This window comes from Eriocheir sinensis, chromosome 24 (genome assembly GCF_024679095.1).
Source record: "Eriocheir sinensis breed Jianghai 21 chromosome 24, ASM2467909v1, whole genome shotgun sequence".
Classification (NCBI taxonomy): Eukaryota; Metazoa; Arthropoda; class Malacostraca; order Decapoda; family Varunidae; genus Eriocheir; species Eriocheir sinensis.
This window is the reverse complement of record NC_066532.1, coordinates 5,308,882-5,332,725: the sequence shown is the minus strand read 5'-3', so window position 1 is coordinate 5,332,725 and position 23,844 is coordinate 5,308,882. Positions and strand designations below refer to the sequence as shown.

General features: G+C 43.6%; 1 non-coding gene across 1 annotated transcript; it reads right to left on the bottom strand.

Annotated features, from left to right (window-relative positions):
• Window positions 1-634: 634 nt before the first annotated feature.
• On the bottom strand, window positions 635-716 carry Trnas-cga (transfer RNA serine (anticodon CGA)). The gene has a single exon. It is a non-coding gene; the product is annotated as a tRNA-Ser (tRNA).
• Window positions 717-23,844: the final 23,128 nt, after the last annotated feature.

Genomic DNA, 23,844 nt, shown 5'->3' with positions numbered 1-23,844 from the left:
ATAAGTAAATAAGTGAATAAGGAAAGTAAAGTGTAATAATGGTGGATAAATGAATGAATGAGTAAGTAAGTGAGTTAATGAATGAATGAATGCGATAATAAAGGAACAAATAAATGAATGAATGAATGACGTAATGAGTGAGTAAAACAATGAATAAGAAAGTGAATTAAGTAAGTGTGAGTGAGAGGATAAGTGAGTGAGTAAACGATGAATAAGTTAAAGTGAGTGAGTGAATAAATGAGTGGCTGAGTAAGCGAGTTTAGAGATAGTGTAGATAACGTCTTGTAAGAAAGGTCTCTCTCTCTCTCTCTCTCACACACACACACACACACACACATGGTTTACGAGTGGCGTGGACTTGAATGAATGGTGTAATTAACTCTCTCTCTCTCTCTCTCTCTCTCTCTTCTACATCATAACATCCTACAGTTAGTCCTACAAGGTCTTCCTTCAACCCTCCTCAACTAACCACCATTCCTCATTTTTTTTTCAGTTTTCCCTTATATTCCTGCTCACACTAATCCTTTATTCATCTTATTATCCTACAGTTAAATCCTTCCCTCTGATCCTATCTTCTAACCAACATCCTCCAGCCAGCCAAGGAATCCAAACTCCCAACTATAAAACAGGGAAGCGCTGTGGACAGGATTCGAACCTGTGCAGGCAGAGCCTAATGGATTTCGAGTCCATCTCCTTAACCACTCGGACACCACAGCTGACGGGAGGGAAGGCGTGCTGGGAAAGGTTCATTTACTATATCATCGCTTTACTTTTATATACTTTCGTCTGCCTCAGAATGTTTTGTACGCCGGTGTTGACCAAAGGCGGTGAGGGCAGCATTGTTGATTATATATTAGCCAGTTTCTCTGTCCCTCCCTTTCTATAATCTATTTTCTTTCGTCCTTTTTCTCCTTGTCTTTACTTTGCTATACTGTCTGGCCTATCTCGGAACTTCTTGAACGTCACTGTTGACTAGAAGTGGTTGGGGCAGTAGTGTTGATTTTATTACCCTACTCTGTCCCTTCATTTCTATAATTAAATTCTTTCGTCCACTTTTATCTCTTTACTCACCCAGTCATTCACTAAGTCATTCATTCGTTCATCGACTCATTACGCGAAGACTGTTGTTACTTAAGAATCATTCAAATTTTATAGTGATTTTTTTATGTATATGTAGCGGAAAAGAAGGTTGTGTTACGTGAGAATGGAAGAGGAGGAAGAAGATAAATAAGATAGGATGTGGAGACAGATACAGAAGACGGGAGAGGAGGAAGTAGATAATAATGGAAGAAGTTGCTGGAGGAAAAGGAAGAAGATACAGAGAATGAGAGAGGGGGAAGAAATTACAGAAATGAGAGGTGGAGACATACAGAAGATGGGATTGGGGGAAGGGAAAACGATGCAGAAGATGGGAGGGGAAGAAGTAGATTGTAATGAAAAACGCTGGAGTAGAAGGAAGGAAAAGATAGGGAAAGTAGGAAAATAGGAAGAAAATACAGATGAGAGAGGAGGAGACATACAGAAGATGGGACTGGAGGAAGGGAAAACGATGCAGAAGATGGGAGGGGAAGAAATAGATTGTAATGAAAAACGCTGGAGTAGAAGGAAGGAAAAGATAGGGAAAGTAGGAAAATAGGAAGAAAATACAGATGAGAGAGGAGGAGACATACAGAAGATGGGATTGGGGGAAGGGAAAACGATGCAGAAGATGGGAGGGGAAGAAGTAGATTGTAATGAAAAACGCTGAAGTAGAAGGAAGGAAAAGATAGGGGAAGTAGGAAAATAGGAAGAAAATACAGATGAGAGAGGAGGAGACATACAGAAGATGGGATTGGGGGAAGGGAAAACGATGCAGAAGATGGGAGGGGAAGAAGTAGATTGTAATGAAAAACGCTGGAGTAGAAGGAAGGAAAAGATAGGGAAAGTAGGAAAATAGGAAGAAAATACAGATGAGAGAGGAGGAGACATACAGCAGATGGGAGAGGGGGAGAGATAGATACCGAAGATGTTAGAGAAGGGAGGAAAAGCCGCCTAAAAAATCTTCCCTTGTCTTCTTCCTCATAACAACCTGCCCCCATCAAAGCACAGCAACATGGCACTGCCTCGCTTTCACTTGACACCCTGCATCCCACCGCCGCTTGGCACTGACCCAGATTATGCACTCCACCACCACCACCTCTACCACAGGGATCAGAAGCGGTTGACAACACATGCATTAAGTGGTGGTGGTGGTGGTGGTGATGCTGGTGGTGATCAGGATTTGTGAGGTTGCTGACCTATCACTGTTGCCACCACCACCACCATCACCACCTGCGCCTCACCCTATGCAAGACTTCAAGAAAAAAAGAATGGCGATAAAAGGATAAATAGGAAGAAAGGAAGGAAAGAGAGGAAACGAAGGAAAGGAAGAAAGAACAACCAAACATACAATAAGAAAAAATAAATGTGAAGGGAACGATAGAAGGGAAAAAGAAAAGCAATATAAATGGAACCCAAACAAAGCGAAGGGAAGGAATGGCACTTTGGCGACAAGAAGAAAGGAGGAAGAAAGAAAGAATGAGAGAAAAAATAATAAAATGAAGAATAACAACAACGAAAAGACCAAACATACGAATCGAAGAGAGGAGAAGGAATGCAAATTTAGCGATGAGAAGAAAAGAGGAAGAAAAAGAAAGAAAGAATGAGAGAAAAAGAATAAAATGAACAATAACAACAACGAAAAGACCAAACATACGAATCGAAGAGAAGAGAAGGAATGCAAATTTAGCGATAAGAAGAAAAGAGGAAGAAAAAGAAAAAGAAAAAAGAAAGAAAGAAAAATAAGAATGAAAGGAAGAAGAACATAACCACAGTGACCGTACGACTTGGAGACTATCGGAACTCTGGACGTTATGAGGTGAACGTAATACTGAGAAAGAACAATACAAGAAAGTGATTGAGAAAGTGAAAATGATGGAGATGGATAATGAAAAGGAGTAAGGGAAGGTGTTTGAGAAAGTGGAAAGGCTAGAAAGGGATTGTGAAAAGGAACAAGAGAAAGTGATTTAGAAAGTGAAAGTGACAGAGGATGATTTTGAAAGTGAATATGATAGGAAGGGGTTTTGAGTCCACTGCTTCCCTCGTCCCTTTTAGTATGTCCCTCTTCTTCTTCTTCTTCTTCTTCTTCTTCTTCTTCTTCTTCTTCTTCTTCTTCTCATTCCTCCTCCTCTTCCTCCTCCTCTTCAACCTCTATTTTCCATTTATTCCTCTTTCTCATTTGGGAGAGTTTATATTTATGTAAATTAAGGAAGTTTTATTTATGTTATTACACACACACACACGCACACACACACACACCTGGTCTAATACTTACCTGAAGGCCACGGGGAAATGTTCTCACGTGGGAGTGATGATTAATTGCAGGTATTTCTTACACCTGCATGCCTCGCCGCACCACCTGTCATCATCATCCAGGGCTAGATAATTAGTCTTTCCATTTAAAACGCGTGGTGGAATGTTCTGTATCTATGCCAGCCTTCCCCTTCCCTATAAGATATTGAGCCGTATTACTTAACATTTCGTCGCCCAAGTTCACATATTTAACAAGGCTTTCGTAGGAGTTTTAGGCATTTCCAGGGGTAGTTTTTTGGCCCTGGTGGTAGTTTGACCCTTCTTCTGTACCATGAACCTAGAAGAACACACTTGACAAGGCTTTCGTAGGAGTTTTAAGGATTTCCAGGGGTAGTTTTATGGCCCTGGTGGTAGTTTGACCCTTCTTCTGTACCATGAACCTAGAACACACTTGACAAGGCTTTCGTAGGAGTTTTAGGTATTTCCAGGGGTAGTTTTATGGCCCTGGTGGTAGTTTGACCCTTCTTCTGTACCATGAACCTAGAACACACTTGACAAGGCTTTCGTAGGAGTTTTAAGGATTTCCAGGGGTAGTTTTATGGCCCTGGTGGTAGTTTGACCCTTCTTCTGTACCATGAACCTAGAAGAACACACTTGACAAGGCTTTCGTAGGAGTTTTAGGCATTTCCAGGGGTAGTTTTATGGCCCTGGTGGTAGTTTGACCCTTCTTCTGTACCATGAACCTAGAAGAACACATTTGACAAGGCTTTCGTAGGAGTTTTTAGGCATTTCCAGGGGTAGTTTTATGACCTTGGTGGTAGTTTGACCCTTCTGTACCATGAACCTAGACGAACACATTTGACTAGGCTTTCGTAGGAGTCTTAGGCATTTCCAGGGGTAGTTTTATGATCCTGGTGGTAGTTTGACCCTTCTGTACCATGAACCTAGAAGAACACATTTGACTTGGCTTTCGTAGGAGTCTTAGGCATTTCCAGGGGTAGTTTTATGACCCTGGTGGTAGTGTGACCCTTCTTCTGTACCGTGAACCTAAAGAAACACTCATTAGAACCCGACTGATCCTATCTTTGACCATTAGAAATAGCTGATGTGAGAAGGGAAAGTGTCTTATAATACCAAGCATAATATAACTATACACAGGCTTCCTACCAGTCTCAAAGGGCCAGTGGTACGGAGATGAGCACCGCAGCCACGCGCAGCTATAGTGTATGCACCCCACTTTACCTTTCTACATTTCTCTTCCTTCCTTTAGATACAATAGGAGGGTATCAGGACACCTCTCCTCCCGAAACTGACCTATCTTTCGGCCACCTCTTTGGATTCTTTTTAGGAGCAGCGAGTAGCGGGCTTTTTTTTATTAATGTTTACTTTTTTGTGCCCTTGAGCTGTCTCCTTTGCTGTAAAAAAAAAAAAAAAAAAAAAATCTCAAACAAGTTGGGGCTCACTCACCTACACTTGAGAAGACTTTCGTAGAGGTTGTGAGGACTTCCCCGAGTAGTTTCATGAGCCTCGTGGTAGTTTGACAAGATGCCTGCACCATGAACGTGAAAACCCGACTAATCTTCTTTGTTGCCCTTAAAAATATTTGTTGTTAGAGCCGAAAGTGTCTGTGAATGCGGATAAATGTGTGTTGAAGGCGTGATTGCTCCGACACGTGCCAGTCCGACCCTGATGAGAGGTGTTTTGCTTGAGCGTCACCTGTGCGCCTGATCAACCAACGCCCACACGGTGCCTCATTATTGGTGGGCGAGGGAAAGAGTGGGGGAATGCGTGGCTGGACTCTTGACACGTGGCCGTGCATGAGGTGTTATGATTGCCCCTCACCTGCCTGATTAACACCTGCATGATGGATTGGTGTGTGTGTGGGTGGGTGGGTGGGGGGGGGGGGATGAGTGCGTGGCAAAATGCATACGATCACTTCTAACCATGTTCTTGATGATACAGTTCATAAATAGATAAAAAGTTCATTAGTCAGTCCGTCAAATGGTGAATGAATCCATCAAGCAGACCAACGTGTGCACCCTTGAGACGCTAGCCGCTGCGCTGGTTGATGTGTTTTGCCTGATTGCAAACTCTCACTTGTATCAGGCCAGGGAGGCGGTGGGTGAATGGCCAGTGTGCGGGCGCGGTGTGCTGGAGGACCCGGGTTCAAGCCCTGCCAGCCGCTACAAGATGAATTTTCTGTCATCGCCGAGTGGTCTAAAACTACCCACATGCTGTCCTGAAGACCGCATATCAACCTGAACTCTAGCGAATCTATCTAAAGTGGAGCACAGATGAGTTCGGGGGAGCAGCATGAGAAAAAGCAAGATAGCGCCATTATAAACACTTGCCTGCGCCACGAACGGGATGGGGCCGACCACCAGACCCCATCAGTAGGCCGAACGTTAAAAAAAATAACTTCTGATTTTTTTGAAGAAAGTAAAGCTAGATAATCTCTTTATAATGAAACATCTTTATTGGAATATGCGGCAACGCTTACGAAATGAGAACGTGAGGTTGGTATGGCAGTTGTTATGTGTATAATGAAAGGTTAAGTAATCTCTCTCTCTCTCTCTCTCTCTCTCTCTCTCTCTCTCTCTCTCTCTCTCTCTCTCTCTCTCTCTCTCTCTCTCTCTCACTAGTGGTGAGGTCACGAATCCGCCTGGGCTATCTCTACAACTGGCAGGTCGGGCTCGCGACATCTGAGGAGGAACGCCGCTGCCGCCTGTGTGCAGCGCCTGACAACCACACCCTCGACCACTATCTCCGTGACTGTCTGCGCGTGCATGATCTCAGGGTCCAGTGTCCAGTACCCACACCAACATTAACAGACCTTGCCGATCACTTCCTCAACATACTCCCGCGAACACTCGCCGAATATCCCGCCTTTTGTGCCGCTGGCGCAGGAACTCTGTAATTGTCTTTGTAGGATATACTGTCTAACATTGTACATTGTGCTGTAACGTGCCAAGACTGGGCCGTCAAGGGCCGTGAAGTCTTTTTCACAGATGTGTTTGCTTGTGAATAAAAGTTTCAATCAATCAATCAATCTCTCTCTCTCTCTCTCTCTCTCTCTCTCTCTCTCTCTCTCTCTCTCTCTCTCTCTCTCTCTCTCTCTCTCTCTCTCTCTCTCTCTCTCTCTCTCTCTCTCTCTCTCTCTCTCTCAAACAAGGTAACATTGATTTCGAACCTCTAATTAAAAGGTGTATGAACCATCTGTGTGTGTGTGTGTGTGTGTGTGTGTGTGTGTGTGTGTGTGTGTGTGTGTGTGTGTGTGTAAGTGTGTGAGTAAAGGAAGTAGCTCAAGGGCCAAAAGAAAAACACTAAAAAATAAATAAAATAAAAATAAATAAAAACAAGCCCGCTAAACACTACTCCTATAAAAACAAAGTAGAGTAGAGTGGCCAAAAGAGAGGTCAGTATCACACTTATTCGCACTTAAAACTTCTCTGTTGTTAATTCTGCAAACTGTTACACGTGGGTCTTTGTGGTCGCGTGAGTCAGCCTCCATCACACGCCACTGATTCACGATTGACTTAACTTATCTCGCTAATAAGGAGCATTGCACTGAAGTATCTCTGTTGAAACATCCCCCGCCTCTGCGTCATCTCTCTCTCTCTCTCTCTCTCTCTCTCTCTCTCTCTCTCTCTCTCTCTCTCTCTCTCTCTCTCTCTCTCTCTCTCTCTATTTTTTTCTTCTTTCTTCTCTTTCTTTTTCCTTTCTCTTTTTTCCTTTCTTTTCTTCTTTTCCTTTTACTTTTTCCTACTTCTCTCTCTCTCTCTCTCTCTCTCTCTCTCTCTCTCTCTCTCTCTCTCTCTCTCTCTCTCTCTCTCTCTCTCTCTCTCTCTCTCTCTCTCTCTCTCTCTCTCTCTCTCTCTCATACACACACACACACACACACACACACACACAACGTAACTCTTCAGTCCTGCCTCAACACACAGGCGTATATTGTAAAGAGCCTTATAACATGACGCATTTAAGACAGAGGATCCCCTTGATATAATTCTTTAAAGACAGGGGCGAGAATTGGTTCATAGTGTGTTGGTTGAGTGTAAGAGTCATGTGGTGAGCGCCAGTACAATAGACATCTTCAGGAAAAAGGTTAAATAAGGTCATAGGGGATTGGTCGTGATGGATTTAAAGGAGCTACGTCGTATTAGCAAACTATAGCATCCCGCAGACTCCTTATATGTTCCTATGTTCTTATTTTCCTAAGTGTCAATACAGTAGCCATCTTCAGGAAAAGGTTAAATAAGGTCGTAGGGGATTGGTCGCGATGGATTTACAGGAACTGCGTCGTATTAGCAAAATATAGCATCCTGCAGACTCCTTATATGTTCCTATGTTCTTATTTTCCTAAGTGTCAATACAGTAGCCATCTTCAGGAAAAGGTTGAATGAGGTCATAGCGGATTGGTCGTGATAGATTTACAGGAATACGTCATACTGGCCAACTATAGCTTCCTGCAGACTCCTTATATGTTCCTAAGTGTCAATACAATAGCCATCCTCAAGGTAATGTTAGATAAGTTATAAAAGCTCCGATAAGTTCATGGTGGGAAGGTGGTGATAGATTTACAGGAGCTTCCTCGTTTGGGCCAACTATTGCTTCTTGCGGCCTCCTTATGTTCGTATGTACAGTCGCGATATGAAGTGATGTCGCCGCTCTCAAAATGTTTCGTACGGGAGCATTTGAAGGTAACGGAAGTGATGTGTATTTATTGTTTATGTTATAATGTTCCCTTTTAATGATAATTTATATTACGTTGTGATGTAAAACACGGTAAAATAACATAGTAGTACCTGAATTACAATTATACATTAATTTAAAAAAAAAAAATGCGACTACGAATGTCATGTGTTGTCTTCAATACTGAAGACAACCTTGAAATGATTTAGCTCACGTCGTGTGCTTATCTTTGCAAAACAGTTGTTATACGTCGTTCAGATTTAGGCGATATATATATATATATATATATAAATATATATATATATATATATATATATATATATATATATATATATATATATATATATATATAATCTATTCTCCGACTAACAAAATTCTTTCATTAATAGAAAATGTCAAAACCTTGCTTTCTCTAACTCCTCCCGTGACTTCTGGCATCTAGCCAAAACATCTTCTCCAACTTCACTTCTTCATCTTCCCCTCCTCTCCTCAGTGACACAACACTGCCGTCTCATCTATCTCTAAGGCTGAACTCTTCTCTCAAACTTTTCTAAAACTCCACTCTGGACGATTCTGGGCATATTCCTCCTACTCATCCCCTCTGACTCCTTTATGCCTGTTATAAAGATTCTTCAAAATGATGTTTTCTATGCCCTCTCTGGCCTCAATCCTCAGAAGGCTTATGGACCTGATGGAGTGCCTCCTATTGTCCTTAAAACTGTGCCTCCGTGCTGTCACCCTGCCTGGTCAAACTCTTTCGCCTCTGCCTGTCAACATCTACCTTTCCTTCTTGCTGGAAGTATGCCTTCACAGCCTGTACCTAAGAGGGTGGTGACCCAATCCTCAAAAAACTACTCCCCTATTTTACTTTTCTTGTTCTAAAGCTTTTTTTTCAAAATCTTAACAACCGTAAAAGCAAAAGCACCTTTTCACTGACCTTCTATCTGATCGCCAGTATGGGTTCCGCAAGGCGTCTCTACTGGTGATCTGACTCTTGGTCATCTTTGCTATTGCGCTGGACATATCAAAAGCTTTTGATAGGGTCTGGCACAAATCTTGCTTTCTAAACTACCCTCCTACGGTTTCTATCCTTCTCTCTGTACCTTTATCTCAGTTTCCTTTCTGACCGTTCTATTTCTGCCGTGGTAGACGGTCACTGTTCTTCCCTAAATCTATTAACAGTGGTGTCCCACAGGGGTTCTCCTATCTCCCACTCTTTTCTGTTGTTCATTGATGATCTTCTTTCCAAAACGAACTGTCCTATCCATTCCTACGCCGATGATTCCACTGCATTATTCAACTTCTTTTAATAGAAGACCCACCTTCAGGAACTTAATGGTCCTTCAACGCCTCAAAACACAGTTTCTCCACCTATCCACTCGACACAATCTTCCAAACAACTATCCCTATTCTTTGACAACACCCAGCTCTACTTCCTCCCTCAACACTAAACATCCTTTATATTATAAACTCAAATCTCAACTGGAAACTTCATCTCATCTCTTACTAAATCAGCTTCCTCGAGGCTGGGCGTTCTTCTTCTCCCTGCAGTTGCTGTCCATATACAGGGGCCTTGTCCGCCCTCGTATGGAGTATGCATCTCATGTGGGGGGCTCCCCCACAGCTCTTCTGGACAGCATCAGCTCTCCTCCTCATACTGATAGTCTTCTACCTCTTAAATTCCGCCGCAATGTTGCCTCTTTCTATCTTCTATCGATATTTCCACGCTGACTGCTCTTCTGAACTTCATCTTCACTCTTTCATCCTCACGCTCCCTCCGCTGGTAACTCTGGAACAATCTTCCTTCATCTGTATTTCCTCCTGCTTTTTTATTAATGTGCCCTTGATATATATATATATATATATATATATATATATATATATATATATATTATTTTTTCTTTTTCTGGGTCATTCCATGAACTGTCTTCTGCAGTTATTAATATACACGCACAGTATGACACGAAGCGAATGGACAGTTACTGGCATTACTTTGCGTTTTATTGATTAAGAAACGATCAAATAATAAGGTTTCACATTAAACGCCTTTTATTCACTATGATGGCGCTTCTTAAACGCATGGGCACTGAAATATATAGTAACATTGCTCAGTAACGATGATGAATGAAGAATGCCTTCATAGGTAGGGTTGCCATATCTGAACTATCAAAATTCCGGACGCCTCTACGAACACTCGACCATAGCCTAATGTTTGGCAACGCTGCGATTAGCCTACCCGCCCGACCACCACCTCCATTTCAAAGTCATATATTCTTATTTCCCCATCTTCCTCGATTATTCTATGGCACTTATAAGCTGTGGACATGTTCCACTGATCACCTCCATGCATTAGAAGTCTACATGAAGCTTTTGTCATCGTTATATTGACCAAGAAAGGCAATGATGTTTGCGATCGGCGGCAAAGAGTGATTTACAAAACACGACTATTCTGAAGCTATATATTCTTATTTTTCCATCTCCGACTATCCCTCGGTAGTTATAGGCTGTGGGCATCTTCCCTTGATCACTATCATGCATTAGAAGTCCACGGAAAGCTTTTGTTATCGTTATGTTGACCACGAAAGGCAAAGAGTGAGTCAGGGCTGAATAATAGGTATGGTGCGCGGGCGATGACGTCATCATCATACGAGAGTTTAAATTAAATCAATTACGCCATCCTAGTTTAGGATATTGACTAATTATGCATGTCCTATATATTGTGCATATGTTAGATTCAGTGTTGTCAACAATGATCATGAAAAGATAATTTTACTTTCTGTTTGAGTAATATGTCGATATTTGGACTTCATTTGACTCTTTCCTTGGTGAACGAAAACACTTTGTGTCAAAATATTTCGACATGTCTTCGTAAGACATCATTGAATATTTCTTTTCTATTTTTTTTCTAGCTTCTGAAAATACTTAGTTAAGTTATGATGAAGATACAGGAAAATAATGGTACTCTTGAAAATACATAACGATACTTGTGTGATCGAAAATAAACGTACACGGCGACATCACTTCATATCGCGACTGTACAGTCGGCTATAGAGAGTAGTGTCACACTGTCCAGTAAGTTTCGTTCAGAAAGCGACATCTGGCAACCCCTCCACGCGACATGAAAATTATTATATTCTATCGAAATCGTACTGTTGTGGTGATCGGTGGTCACAGGTGCACTCTACATAATTTTAAGATAGATATTTATCAACAGTGCCCGTCGCTAACGCTTAATAAATATTTTTTCTTTAGGCTCTGTCGCTACATTTTGACACGAGCTTTTAGTTTCGGTCAAATTTAGTCAAGAGCAATTCTAAGTTATCAAAGTATGATACATTTAAAAATATACTGCACTTATTAAGGGAGATTGTTATGCCTTTTAACTTAAAAAATAAATCCCTGACAGCCGAGATCTTGTTCTTTATTGAAAAAATTATACGTAATAATAGGCTATAAACGTTCACATGATGGCGTTGTCGACCGCGGGCTTTTCTACCCTCGCACTCAACACACACACACACACACACACGCACAGAAACACGTATTTATACTTCGATATTACGTAATCTTCACGGAGAAATGATTTTAGATTTTTGACGATCTGAATTGTCTTTGAGGCTTTATAGTGACGGGAATTAAGGCTGCGAGTTAAACAGACCCTCAAGCCTATTTGCTGTTTGATGGTAAGGAGCATTAGTCACTGCCTGCCTCTGTGGAGGACAGCATTGCACACGGTATTTTCAAAGTTTAGTAAGAAAAAGTGTTTCAGACTGTTCGTGATGTTTTACCTCGTCGTCATCATCATCATCATCATGTAGAAGACATTCATTATCGCATTTCAAAATTGAATTCATGTAATCTGGTATATTTCTAACTACATTATATTTTACTATAAGATAAAAGTATACAATATTATAATTTCACGGTCACACACACACCCAGCACACTGATAAGCGTCACTAACATCACCAGTAAATGCGCCATCGTGGTATAGTTGCCAGATACCGCCACCAGGCTAAACATTCTGAAAACCGTGACACTACTCTATCGTCGACTGTACTTATTTTCCTAAGAGTTAGTACAGTAGCCATCCTCAGGAAAAGCTTAAATAAGGTCATAAGGGATTGGTCGCGATAGATTTAGAGGAACAATGTCGTATGGGGCAACTATAGCTTCCTGCAGACTCCTTATGTTCCTATGTTCTTATTTTCCTAAGTGTCAATACAATAGCCATCCTCAAGGAAATGTTAGATAAGTTATAAAAGCTCCGATAAGTTCATGGTGGGAAGGTGGTGATAGATTTACAGGAGCTTCCTCGTTTGGGCCAACTATTGCTTCTTGCGGCCTCCTTATGTTCGTATGTACTTATTTTCTCAAAGACAGACGAATGAATCCAAATTTTAATGTTGCACTTGACTTAATAAGGGAAGAGTTTACTGAAAGACGATGAATATTCAAACTGTTATATAGTAAACGCATAGCACCTCATCATATCCGTGACCACCTAGAGAAAAACAATCTTATCAGTCCATGTAATAACCTTTGCTTATAAGAAAAATAAATAAAAAATAATATGAGTGCAGGTGTGTGTGTGTGTGTGTGTGTGTGTGTGTGTGTGTGTGTGTGTGTGTGTGTGTGTGTGTGTGTGTGTGTGGGCCCGCGCGGGGGAGAAGGCAACACAGAAACAATCACAGTAAAGCAACCTCTTCAGGAACAAGACAAACAAACATCCGTGTGTGTGTGTGTGTGTGTGTGTGTGTGTGTGTGTGTGTGTCAAGAAGCCTCGTGCGTCATCAATGAGGGAGTGAGTAATATATAAGGAAAATTCTTCAACGTTCAGCAGATGCCCGCAGACAGAGAGGGTCTTCACCTCGTTTTCCTTGATTCTTGACACGGCGACCTCTGTGTGTGTGCGAGGGTCAGGCTGTGAACGGCGGCTTGATGCTGAGAACGAGGCGATGAGTGGAGATTACTGACGCCATCACCACACGGCGCCAATTTTAAGAGGCGTCGGTTAAGAGATAAAGAAGTTACTGAAAGAGACTTCACTGGAATCAACTCAAGATGTGTAGTTAACATTTCTTGCTAATGGCCCACTTGTGATTATACATAAGAGACAGGTCAGTCTTTATATATACAGAATGTCTTTATATGTATACATTATGAGTAAGAAAGTAACTGTAACATTTTTCCTAATTAGAATACTGATGCCAGAAAATGGATAGATTTATGAATGTTCAAAGGAGTCAGATAAATTTTTTTTCTACCTCCTAATTTTGCCTCCATCTCCTCTCTCTTCTCCATGTCGCCTCTTCTTAATCTTTCCCTTCTATGCCCTCCTTCCTGCTTTCTATTCTCCCTTTCCTCTTGTTTTCCTTACTCCCTTTCTTTCCTCTTCTCTCCCTTTCGTTCTTTCCACCTTTTCCTTTCTGTACCCTCCCTCCTGCCTTCTATTCTCCCTTTCCTCCTGTTCTCCTTATTCCCTTTCTTTCCTCTTCTCTCCCTTTCATTCTTTCCACCTCCCTTTCCCTTCTGTGCCCTCCCTCCTGCCTTCTATTCTCCCTTTCCTCCTATTTTCCTTCTTCTTTCCCTATCCCTTCCCTCCCAACGTTCTTTCCATCTTCCAGCTTCTTCCTTCTCTCAGTTCAGGCATCTCCCTTTCCTCCTGTTTCTCTTATTCCCTTTCTTTCCTCTTCATTCCCCTTTTGTGCCCCCCTTCCTGCCTTATATTATCCCTTTCCTCCTGTTTTCCTTGTTCTTTCCCTTCCCTTCCCTCCCTACGTTCCTTCCACCTCTCTGCACCTTCCTTCTTTCGATCCAGGCCTCTCCCTTTCCTCCTGTTTCCCTTATTCCCTTTCTTTCCCCTTCACTCCGGTTCTTTCCAGCTCCCAGCACCCTACTTCTCTCATCCTAGGCAAGTCCCCCCTGGCAGCAGTCCAGTTGGCAGGGACAGGGAGGGTCTGGCTGGCTGGCTGGCAAGGGCTGGTCATACGGAGGCTAGGCGGACTGTTATAGGTTCAAAACAGTCGAATAAACTCCATGCTTTCACCAGCCCTTCCCTCCCGTAACGAGCTGGACCCGAAGTTAAGGCCCTCCTCAGACCATTAGCCGGACAGTTTTGGGATACATGCAGACTCACGGCCCTGTGTTTTCGGTTCTTTATTCGGTTTTGTCTATGTCCGGGTTTCTTTTGAGTTATTTTTGTTATTTTTTGGTATACAGATCGCGGTTATATTTTGGTCCAGTTTGTTTTCGTGCGGTTTGATTGACCTGTAGTCCAGTTTGGTTCTGGCTCGGTTTGGTTCAGTCTACTTCATTTTGGTTCGGTTTTCATTTGGTTAACTTCGTTTTGTTGCAGTTTTCATTCGGTTAAGTTCGGTTCTGTTACGGTTTGGTTCAGTCTATTTCATTTTGGTTCGATCTTCGTTCGGATAGGTTCGATTTGTTTCAGTTTTCATTCGGTTAAGATCGCTTCTGCTCCGGTTTGGTTCAATCTACATCATTTTGGTTCGGTTTTCGATCGGTCAAGTTCGTTTTGTCTTAGTTTTCATTCGGTAAAGTTTCGTTCTGGTCCAATTTGGTTCAGTTTACTTCGGTTTTCGTTCGGTAAAGTTCGGGTCCAGTCGGGTTCCGTCCCTCCGAGGTGCACACGGCCTGGATGTAAAGTTCGGTAGATAATCCCACGGTGTGATGCAGGGGGGAGCGTTGGGCCTCCACGCTTTTGTCTCTCCTTCCCATCTCCGGCTGGTGAGGGGCTGAAGCGAGCGTCTTCTAATTATTTATCTTCCGGGGACAATCGGATGTTATATGGATGACAAATGGGAGGGAGAGCGGGGATCTGGACGCCGGGGAAGGGAGAGAGGAAGGGAAAGGGAGGGTTTGAGGAAAAGAAGTGGAGGGGGGTGGGAGGGAAAAAAGGGGAAGGGGAGTGGGAGGGAAAGAAGGGGAAGGGGGTGGGAGGAAAAGAAGGGGAGGGGGTGGGTGGGAAAGAAAGGGAGAGGTGGGGAGGTAGGGAAAGAAGGGGAAAAGGAGTGGAGGGGAAGGAAGGGGAGGGGTGGGAGTGAAAGAAAGGGAAGGGTGAGTGGGAGGGAAGAAAAGGAAGGGGAGACAAGAAGGGAGGAGGGAGAGGGGAGGTTGTGGAGCACTGCCCAGACCACGCGCCAGCATAAAATAGCCTTCCCCTCGTAGCTCTGGATCGATCTTGACTCAGAAATATGACAGCGGCGTGAATCATTGAAATAACGCCTCATATCACTGGGGACTTACCGTAACGTATACAAACGTCATATAGAGGGAGAGGAGTGTAACGATTGCCCGAATAAAGTAACGTGAAGGTTTATGACACTGAACTATCCTAACTCAGAAATAGATAGTGCTGTAAATCATTGAAATATACCGATCTACCGTAACGCACACTAACGTCACACAGAGGGGAGGGAATGTAACGATTGCCTGGATTAAGTTACATTGAGGTTCATTGAAGAGGTATGACAGTGCAGATACGGCTTGTAGGGTAAGGGAAGGTCAATGGTAAGGTGTACTGTGAAAGGTAACGGTAATGGAAAGGTAAGATACGGCTTGTAGGGTAAGGGAAGGTCAGTGATAAGATACTGCTTGTAGGGTAAGGGAAGGTCAGTGATAAGATACTGCTTGTAGGGTAAGGGAAGGTCAGTGATAAGATACTGCTTGTAGGGTAAGGGAAGGTCAGTGATAAGATACGGCTTGTAGGGTAAGGGAAGGTCAGTGATAAGATACGGCTTGTAGGGTAAGGGAAGGTCAGTGATAAGATACGGCTTGTAGGGTAAGGGAAGGTCAGTGATAAGATACGGCTTGTAGGGTAAGGGAAGGTCAGTGATAAGATACGGCTTGTAGGGTAAGGGAAGGTCAGTGGTAAGATACGGCTTGTAGGGTAAGGGAAGGTCAGTGGTAAGATACGGCTTGTAGGGTAAGGGAAGGTCAGTGGTAAGATACGGCTTGTAGGGTAAGGGAAGGTCAGTGATAAGATACGGCTTGTAGGGTAAGGGAAGGTCAGTGATAAGATACGGCTTGTAGGGTAAGGGAAGGTCAGTGATAAGATACGGCTTGTAGGGTAAGGGAAGGTCAGTGGTAAGATACGGCTTGTAGGGTAAGGGAAGGTCAGTGATAAGATACGGCTTGTAGGGTAAGGGAAGATCAGGGGTATATAAGGTGTACTGTGAGAGGCGACTGTAGTGAAAAGGTAAGAATGGCCTACAGTCGGACGTATCTATGAAGTCCGGTTGGTCGGGGTCCGCTTCGGGAGTCCCCTTATAAAGTATACAGAATATTTGATTTTTTTTTTCTTTTTTTTCTTTTTACGTCGTAGCCTATTGCGCCGGTAGGCTTCTTCCCGGTGGATCCTGATGGTCGGTCCAAGGCTTCTTCCCGGTGGGGCCTGTTGGTCGGCCCAGCCCGTTCTGGCGCAGGCGAGTGTTTATAGTGGCGCCATCTTGCATTGGCTCATGCTGCCCTCCCGGAGCTCATCTTTAATCCTAGAATCTAGAGTCCGGGTTGATAGGTGGTCTTCTGGACAGCATGTGGGTAGTTTTAAGCCACTCGACAGCGGCTGAAAAATTCCAGCTTGGTGGCACCGGGCGGGGATTGAACTCGCGTCCTCCTGAACGCGGGGCCGTTTTATATACACAAATGGTACGTGGATGACACATGAGGGAGAGAGTGATGTATTGAGGGTGATGCTTGAGCGCTGTAAAGAAGTTCGGGCTATAGGCAGGGAAACTATGACAATAAGAGGAGAATACGTGAACGGGCTGGAAAAGATTAGGAAAGAGATGCAGAAGGAGGAAGGATAAGGTTGAGGGATGTACAAGTAAATAGAATAACAGCTCTACAAGGAAGGGAAAGTAAAGGAAGCGGAGGGGAGGGAAGGGGAGGGGAGGGAAGGGAAAGAAGGAGAGCAGGGAAGGAAGAAGAAAGGGGAGGGGAGGGAAGGGAAAGAGAAGGGGAAGGAGAGGGCAGGGGAGAGGAGGGACTTTCTGGGCAGGGACGTAGCTAGGCAGAGAACAGGGCAGGAAGAAGAGATAAGGGAAGGGAAAGGGGAAGAGGAGGAAGGGGAGGTGATGGGAAGGGAGGGGAGTGTCTTTCTAAGCAGAGACGTAGCTAGGCACAGAGCAGAAGCAGGGAAAGAAGGAAGGAAAGAGAAGGGAGGAAGGGAAGGAAGGAAGGAAGGAAGGAAGGGGAGGGAAGGGGCTTTCTAGGCAGGAGGGCAGCAAGACATGAAGCAGGGAAAGAAGGAAAAGGAAGGGGAAGGAAGGGAAGGGAGGGGAGGGACTTTCTGGGCAGTAGTGCAGCAAGACAAGAAGCAGGGAAAGAAGGAAAAGGAAGGGGAAGGAAGGGAAGGGAGGGGAGGGACTTTCTGGGCAGTAGTGCAGCAAGACAAGAAGCAGGGAAAGAAGGAAAAGGAAGGGGAAGGAAGGGAAGGGAGGGGAGGGACTTTCTGGGCAGGAGGGCAGCAAGACATGAAGCAGGGAAAGAAGGAAAAGGAAGGGGAAGGAAGGGAAGGGAGGGGAGGGACTTTCTGGGCAGTAGTGCAGCAAGACAAGAAGCAGGGAAAGAAGGAAAGGGAAGGGAAGGGGAAGGAAGGGAAGGGAGGGGAGCGGAGTGACTTTCTTGGCCGGGCGTAGCAAGGCACACAGCAGAGTCGGGGCACTTCCGAGTCCCATAAAACCGTTCCTCAGCCTACGCCATATATCTTCATGAACCGCCCTCGGAAAAAGACGTATTATATATTATCTCTCTCTCTCTCTCTCTCTCTCTCTCTCTCTCTCTCTCTCTCTCTCTCTCTCTCTCTCTCTCTCTGTCAGTTTTTCTTTAGTTTTTGCCTTTTTTTTTCTTTCTCGTTTCTTCTTTTTTATTACATGACCAAAATTATTTTCCGTTTTCTCTCATTTGTTTTTGTTTTTACTCTCTCTCTCTCTCTCTCTCTCTCTCTCTCTCTCTCTCTCTCTCTCTCTCTCTCTCTCTCTCCACCCCCCCTGTTGTTCTTGTTGTTCTTTTCTATTGTGTAACGTTTTTTTATGATCCTCTTTCTTCCTCTTCCTATTGTGTCCTTAATCCCCTTCATAGGAGATTTAATGCTGTAAGGGAGATTACTTTAGGATTAGTGTTTCTCTTTGCTGTCTACTTAGTATTTAGTGCATCCTCTCTATCTATCTATCTATATCTATCTATCTATCTTTTCCCTGTTTTCTTATGGTATTCCTTTTTATTCTATTTCCTCTTTATTGTTAACTTTTTTTTCTCTCTTTCTCTATGATATTTCTACTTTTTCTCTTCTCTTTTCTCTTCTTTTCATTGTTAACTTCTCTCGTATTTCTTTTTATTTTGTCTCTTTAGGAACAGTAAGTAGCGGGCTTTTTTTTTTCATTACTGTTTTCTTTTTTTTTACGCCCTTACGCCCTCTGCTGTAAAAAAAAAAAAATCCGTTCCTCATCATCATTATACCTCCTCCTCCTCCTCCTCCTCCTCCTCCAGACAGTCGGGCGGGGAGGGGAAGACAAATAGGGATGGTTTAAGGCTTTAGGCAGACGAGAATCCGAGTCATGTTAGTCCATCACCTCTTCGGTCAACCACAGTAAGGGGAGTAAATTGCTTCCTCCATACTGCTTAACCCCCCTCCTCCTATACGTCTTCCTCCTCCTCCTCCTCCTCGTTTTCCTCTTTTTGTTTCTCTCCCTTGTTTTCCTCTTTTTTTCCTCCTCCTCCTTGTCTTCCTCCTCTGCTTCCCTGTCTTCGTCCTCCTCTTCCTCCTCCTCTTTTGCCTCCTTTTCCTCCTCCTTCTCTTCCTGTTCCTTCTCCTCCTCTTCCTCCTCTTCTGATTCTTCACCTCCTTCCTCCTTCTGCGTCCTTTTCCTTCTCCTCTTCCTTCTCGTCTTTCTCTTCTTGTTCCTTTTCTTTGTTTTTCTCTTCTTCGTCCTCCTCCTTTTCCTCCTCCTCTTCTGCGTTCTTCCTCTCCTCCTCTTCCTCCTCTTCTTCTGCCTCCTTCTTCTTCTCCTCCTCCTCCTCTTTTCTGCGTCCTCTTCCTCCTCCTCCTCCTCATCATCATCATCACCACTACACTACTATTTCTTATCATCACATTTCCTCTTCCTCCTCCTCCTCCTCCTCCCAACCCACTCCACCTCTTCCTTTTCCTCCTCCTCGTATCAGAGCTGCCCATTAGCTGTCACACACACACACACACACACACACACACGTGGACGGAGGATGTGACGTCATAGGAGGAAGTGTAAGCCTCGATAACTGATTAGGAAGCTTCCGGCGTTATCAGCTGAGTCTTGTGCTTCTGTTCCTCCTCTTTTTTTTTTCTTTCTTGTGGGCGGTCATCGTCTTCCTGGGCAGTCGTCGTTAAGGGTGTCGTCTTTGTTTTCGTTTTTTTTTTTTTTTTTTTTTTTTTTGGTGGTGGTGGTGGTGGTGTGATTATGGTATTTCTTTTTGTCTTCTTCATTATTAGCAATATTGTTTCTTCTCATCACCATATTTTTCTTCTTTCTCCTTCTTTTTCATCCCCCTCCTTCTCCTTCTTCTTCCTCCTCCTCCTCCTCCTCTTTCTCCTCCCGTTCTTCCTTATTATTACTCTCATTATAATCATTGCCATATTTTAATACCTATCATTACTTACATCATCTTTGTTTACTCATTTAATTTTTTATAACAACAAGTACTACTACTACTACTACTACTACTACTACTACTACTGCTACTACTACCACTACTACTACTACTACTACTACTACCACCCCTTCCAGCACTATTACTACCAACACTAACAGCAAAACAAAGGTTAACCCACATAGGCACAATCCCACAATACCTTCTTTAACAAACCCCTAACATCGCAAACACAGGTGCAGCCAAGAATTAATCACCCCTCTCCATGCACTGCGTACCCAACCTATCAAAGTGTAACGGAAGTTCAGCTCTTGACTCCCACACAGGGCCCGGCCAGTCTTACTCAAGGAAACCGCGGGAAAGGGAGCTCACAGACGGCCGCTGGGATACCTCACGGCGCCTGACAGTCCGCGGCTCGCCCTCCCGCCCTTTAACCCGCAGGCCCGTACGTCACCCCTGCTAAGTAGCGTTCTGTCTTATTCTGTCTGAGTCACTCCCGCCCTTACAGCGTTACCACATTCTCGTACTCAGAACATCGCAGTTTCAGCCCTCAAAAAAAGCTAGCGTACCATCACAAATAAAGATATGGAATCAAAGATAGTGTTAAAATCGCTCGTTATTGGTGTTTTTTGCAGTTGTTATGCGTCAGACACCGGGAAGTACACGGTGTGAAGTAGCTACGATGATTTTGATAACGTTATACCCAGGTGTGTGGAGTCGGATTCGGTGGAGTCGGCTACTTTTGGCAGGAGTCGGAGTCGGTAAAAATACCACCGACTCCGACTCCTTAACATAATCAGTTATCGTGAAATGTAGTTATGAAGTTTTTTTCTTTTACATGATCTAGATGTCGTTTATGGAGTGTTCACGTAATTTGGATTTAAATACATGTAAGAAAAAGGACCTCAAGAGTCTACCGGCGCTACAGGCAACATCTGAAAAAAAAAAAAAAAAGATTTGCAATAGAGGGGGAGGGGCATGGGGGCCGGAGTCGGAGTCGGAGTCGCAACTTTAAAATTTCCCGGAGTCGGAGTCGGAAAATTTTAACTCCGACTCCACACCCCGGCATGGTTATACCAGGGTCGTACTCTTAAGCATTTCGACGCCCCAGCACACATATTTGACAAGGCTTTCGTAGGAGTTGTGGTGGGGGGCATTCAAGGGGTAGTTTTATGACCCTGATGCTAGTTTGACCCTTATCCTGTAGCGCGAACGTATAAAAACACTCATTAGAACCCGATTAATCCCCTCTTCGGCCTTTGGAAATACTTGACATGAGAGGTGGAAGCATCTGCGAATACCGACCTTTGCCCTACCGCCCTGCCCGCCGCCCTGAGTCATCGCCCGCATCCTCCAGCAGCACACGCCGTCCAAACAAACACCCTGACGTTGATGAGCCCTCGCGCCCCGCCCTCAGACGCCCTACAGAGCCTCCCCTTCACCAGCCGTCGCCTCCCGCCCATTACTCCGCGATAAGGACTCACACGGCGTTCCTTGTGCTCAGTGTTGGCTATTGTGTGTTAATGAAGGCCTTGAGTGGCGTCGTTTTGATGGGGTATAGCGGTGAGTCTGAAGCCCGTATGCGATGATGAAAAGACTCTTGGTGTTGTTAGACGTTTCCGGCTCTCATGTTAACAATTTCATAAGGGCAAAAAGGAGATTAACCCTTTGACTACGGATTTCCTACAGTCAGACCTCATCAAGCTTCAGGAATAGAACAAAACGTGCCTGCTACAATTCAATGAGAAAAAATGTAAAATCCTGCAGCTTGGGAGGGGATATCCAGCACACCAATACCACATGTGAAACACTCCTTTATCCACCACTGAGACAGAGAAACGCCTAGGACTAAAGGTTACCAGGTTAACAGTGAAAGACAAATCCATGGCAATCGAAGCGGAGGGGTTAATCGGATTCTAATGAGTGTTGTTTTAGGTTCATGGTACAGAGGAAGGGTCAGACCGCCACCAGGGTCATTAAACTACCCCTATAAATGCATAAAACTCCTACGAAAGCCGTGTCAGATGTGTTCTTAGGCGCTGAAATGTTCCTCTATCGTGTTCTTAAACGTATCGGAGCCTCAGTTCGCCTCTTTGAAAATATATGATGAATTGTATCCTCTTGTATGATGATAGAAAGAATGCATACGATTTCCTTTCACTTTTCCTCTTCCTCTTCCCCTTCTTCTTCTTCGTTCTCTTTTGCTATTTCCTTTATTTTTCCATTCATTCCTCCTACTCTTTATTGTCTTTCTAATCTTCTTCCTCTCTCTTCTCTTCCTCTCCTTCGCTACAATGAATACTGTCTTCTTCTCCTCCTCTTCCTCCTCCTCCTCCTCTTCTTTATACTACTTTTGCCGTTGCTACTACTGTTTCCGCTACTACTACTACTACTACTACTACTACTACTACTACTACTACTACTACTACTACCATATTACCTTTGTACGATGTTACGTTGATCCACACTTACCCAATTACGATAACGCCATTGTGGATCCGGTGACGTTTTAGGGAATTTAAGTTGATTTTGATCCATTGACGTATGCGATGACGAAGGAAGTTCTGAGTGACGTCTTGTAGCGAGTATTAGAAGATTTAGATTCGATTATTCTGTTACTACGCGTTATACTTGTGGAATGGTATGTGATAATGTGAGTTTGTGCGCAGTGTTTGTGATTTCATAGGGACTAATAAGCTTTTTTCTTCTTGTTTTTGTTAGTGTGTTTTATTTTTTTATAGTACTTTGTTTTTGTTTTATTTTGCAAGTCATATTTTTTTCATCTTTCTCTTTTTGTTATTCTTTCCTTTCCCTCATCTTTATCCTCTTCTTCCTCTTTCTCCTCGTCTTTCTCTTTTGTCCGGTCTTTGTCTCTCTCATCTTTATCTTCTTCCTCTTTCTCTTCCTCTTTCTCTTTAGTCGTGTCTTTCTCTCCCTCCTCTTTATCCTCTTCTTCCTCTTTCTCTTGGTCTTTCTCTTTTGTCCTGTCTTTGTCTCTCATCTTTATCATCTTCCTCTCTCTCTTCCTCTTCCTCTTTTGTCCTGTCTTTGTCTCTCATCTTTAACTTCTTCCTTTTTCTCTTCCTCTTTCTCTTTTGTCTGTCTCTCTCCCTCATCTTTTTCCCTTTCTTTCCTTCGTCTTTCACCATTGTTATCCGTTTTTCTCACTATTACTCTTCCTAACGTTAATTACTTTCTTCTTCTTCTTCTTCTTCTTCTTCTTCTTCTTCTTCTTCTCTCATCTCTCCCTCTTCTTCTTCCTCTCTCTTCCCTCCCTCTTCTTCGCTTCAAAAAAACAAAAACAAAACAATATGGGTTACTATTATGTCTCTATCAATACTTGAACGTAACACTGTGTGATAAACAATATATATAATAGCAATGACTGTGTGTATACTATTTCTTTATTCTTAGCTTATGCCCAAACTTTAGCAGGGACAGTGAGACACGATAAACTAGAAGAGATCCAGTAGAGAGAGAGAGCGAGAGATCCAAGAGCGAGGCATTAAGAGACAGGAAGAGAGAGACAAAGCCGATTTCACAGTCCAACACAGTGTCTTCATAACAGCCCGAACCAAACATTAGAATCCCATACAATCCAAAACGGTGAGGTCTTCGATGCCACACTAAACACACAAGACTTTTCCTGTATAGTTTCATCAAATTTGTGAACTTAAATATAAACACCAGACACTATACAAGGAAATTTCGAAGCTTCTGGTATTGGTTTGGGAGCTCACTAACCAATCATGGGGAACTGTGAAACTGGCCCATAGCAGTGAGACGGTAAAAGATCCAGTAGAGAAGCAGTAAGAGACCCAGGAGGAGACAGTGAGAGACCCCAACGAAGAGTGACAGAGACCCAACGCTGATGCGGCGCGCGTGTTGGCGGGGGAGTATCTCAGCTCTGAGCTCATCCTTGTTTTGTTGACTCCGCATCGATGACTGATAACTGATAACGGAGATAACTGACGTGGAGGACCTTGCATGCTTCCTCTTCCTCCTCCCCCTTCTCCTCCTCTTCCTTTTGTTTTCCTTCTCTTCCTCCTCCTTCTCGTTGTTCTTGTTTTCCTCTGCCTCTTCCTTTCTCTATTTTTTTTCTTTTTTTCACTTATTGTTATTGTTATTCTCTACCTCTCTTCATTCCATCTCTATCCACTCCTCCTCTTCCTCTTC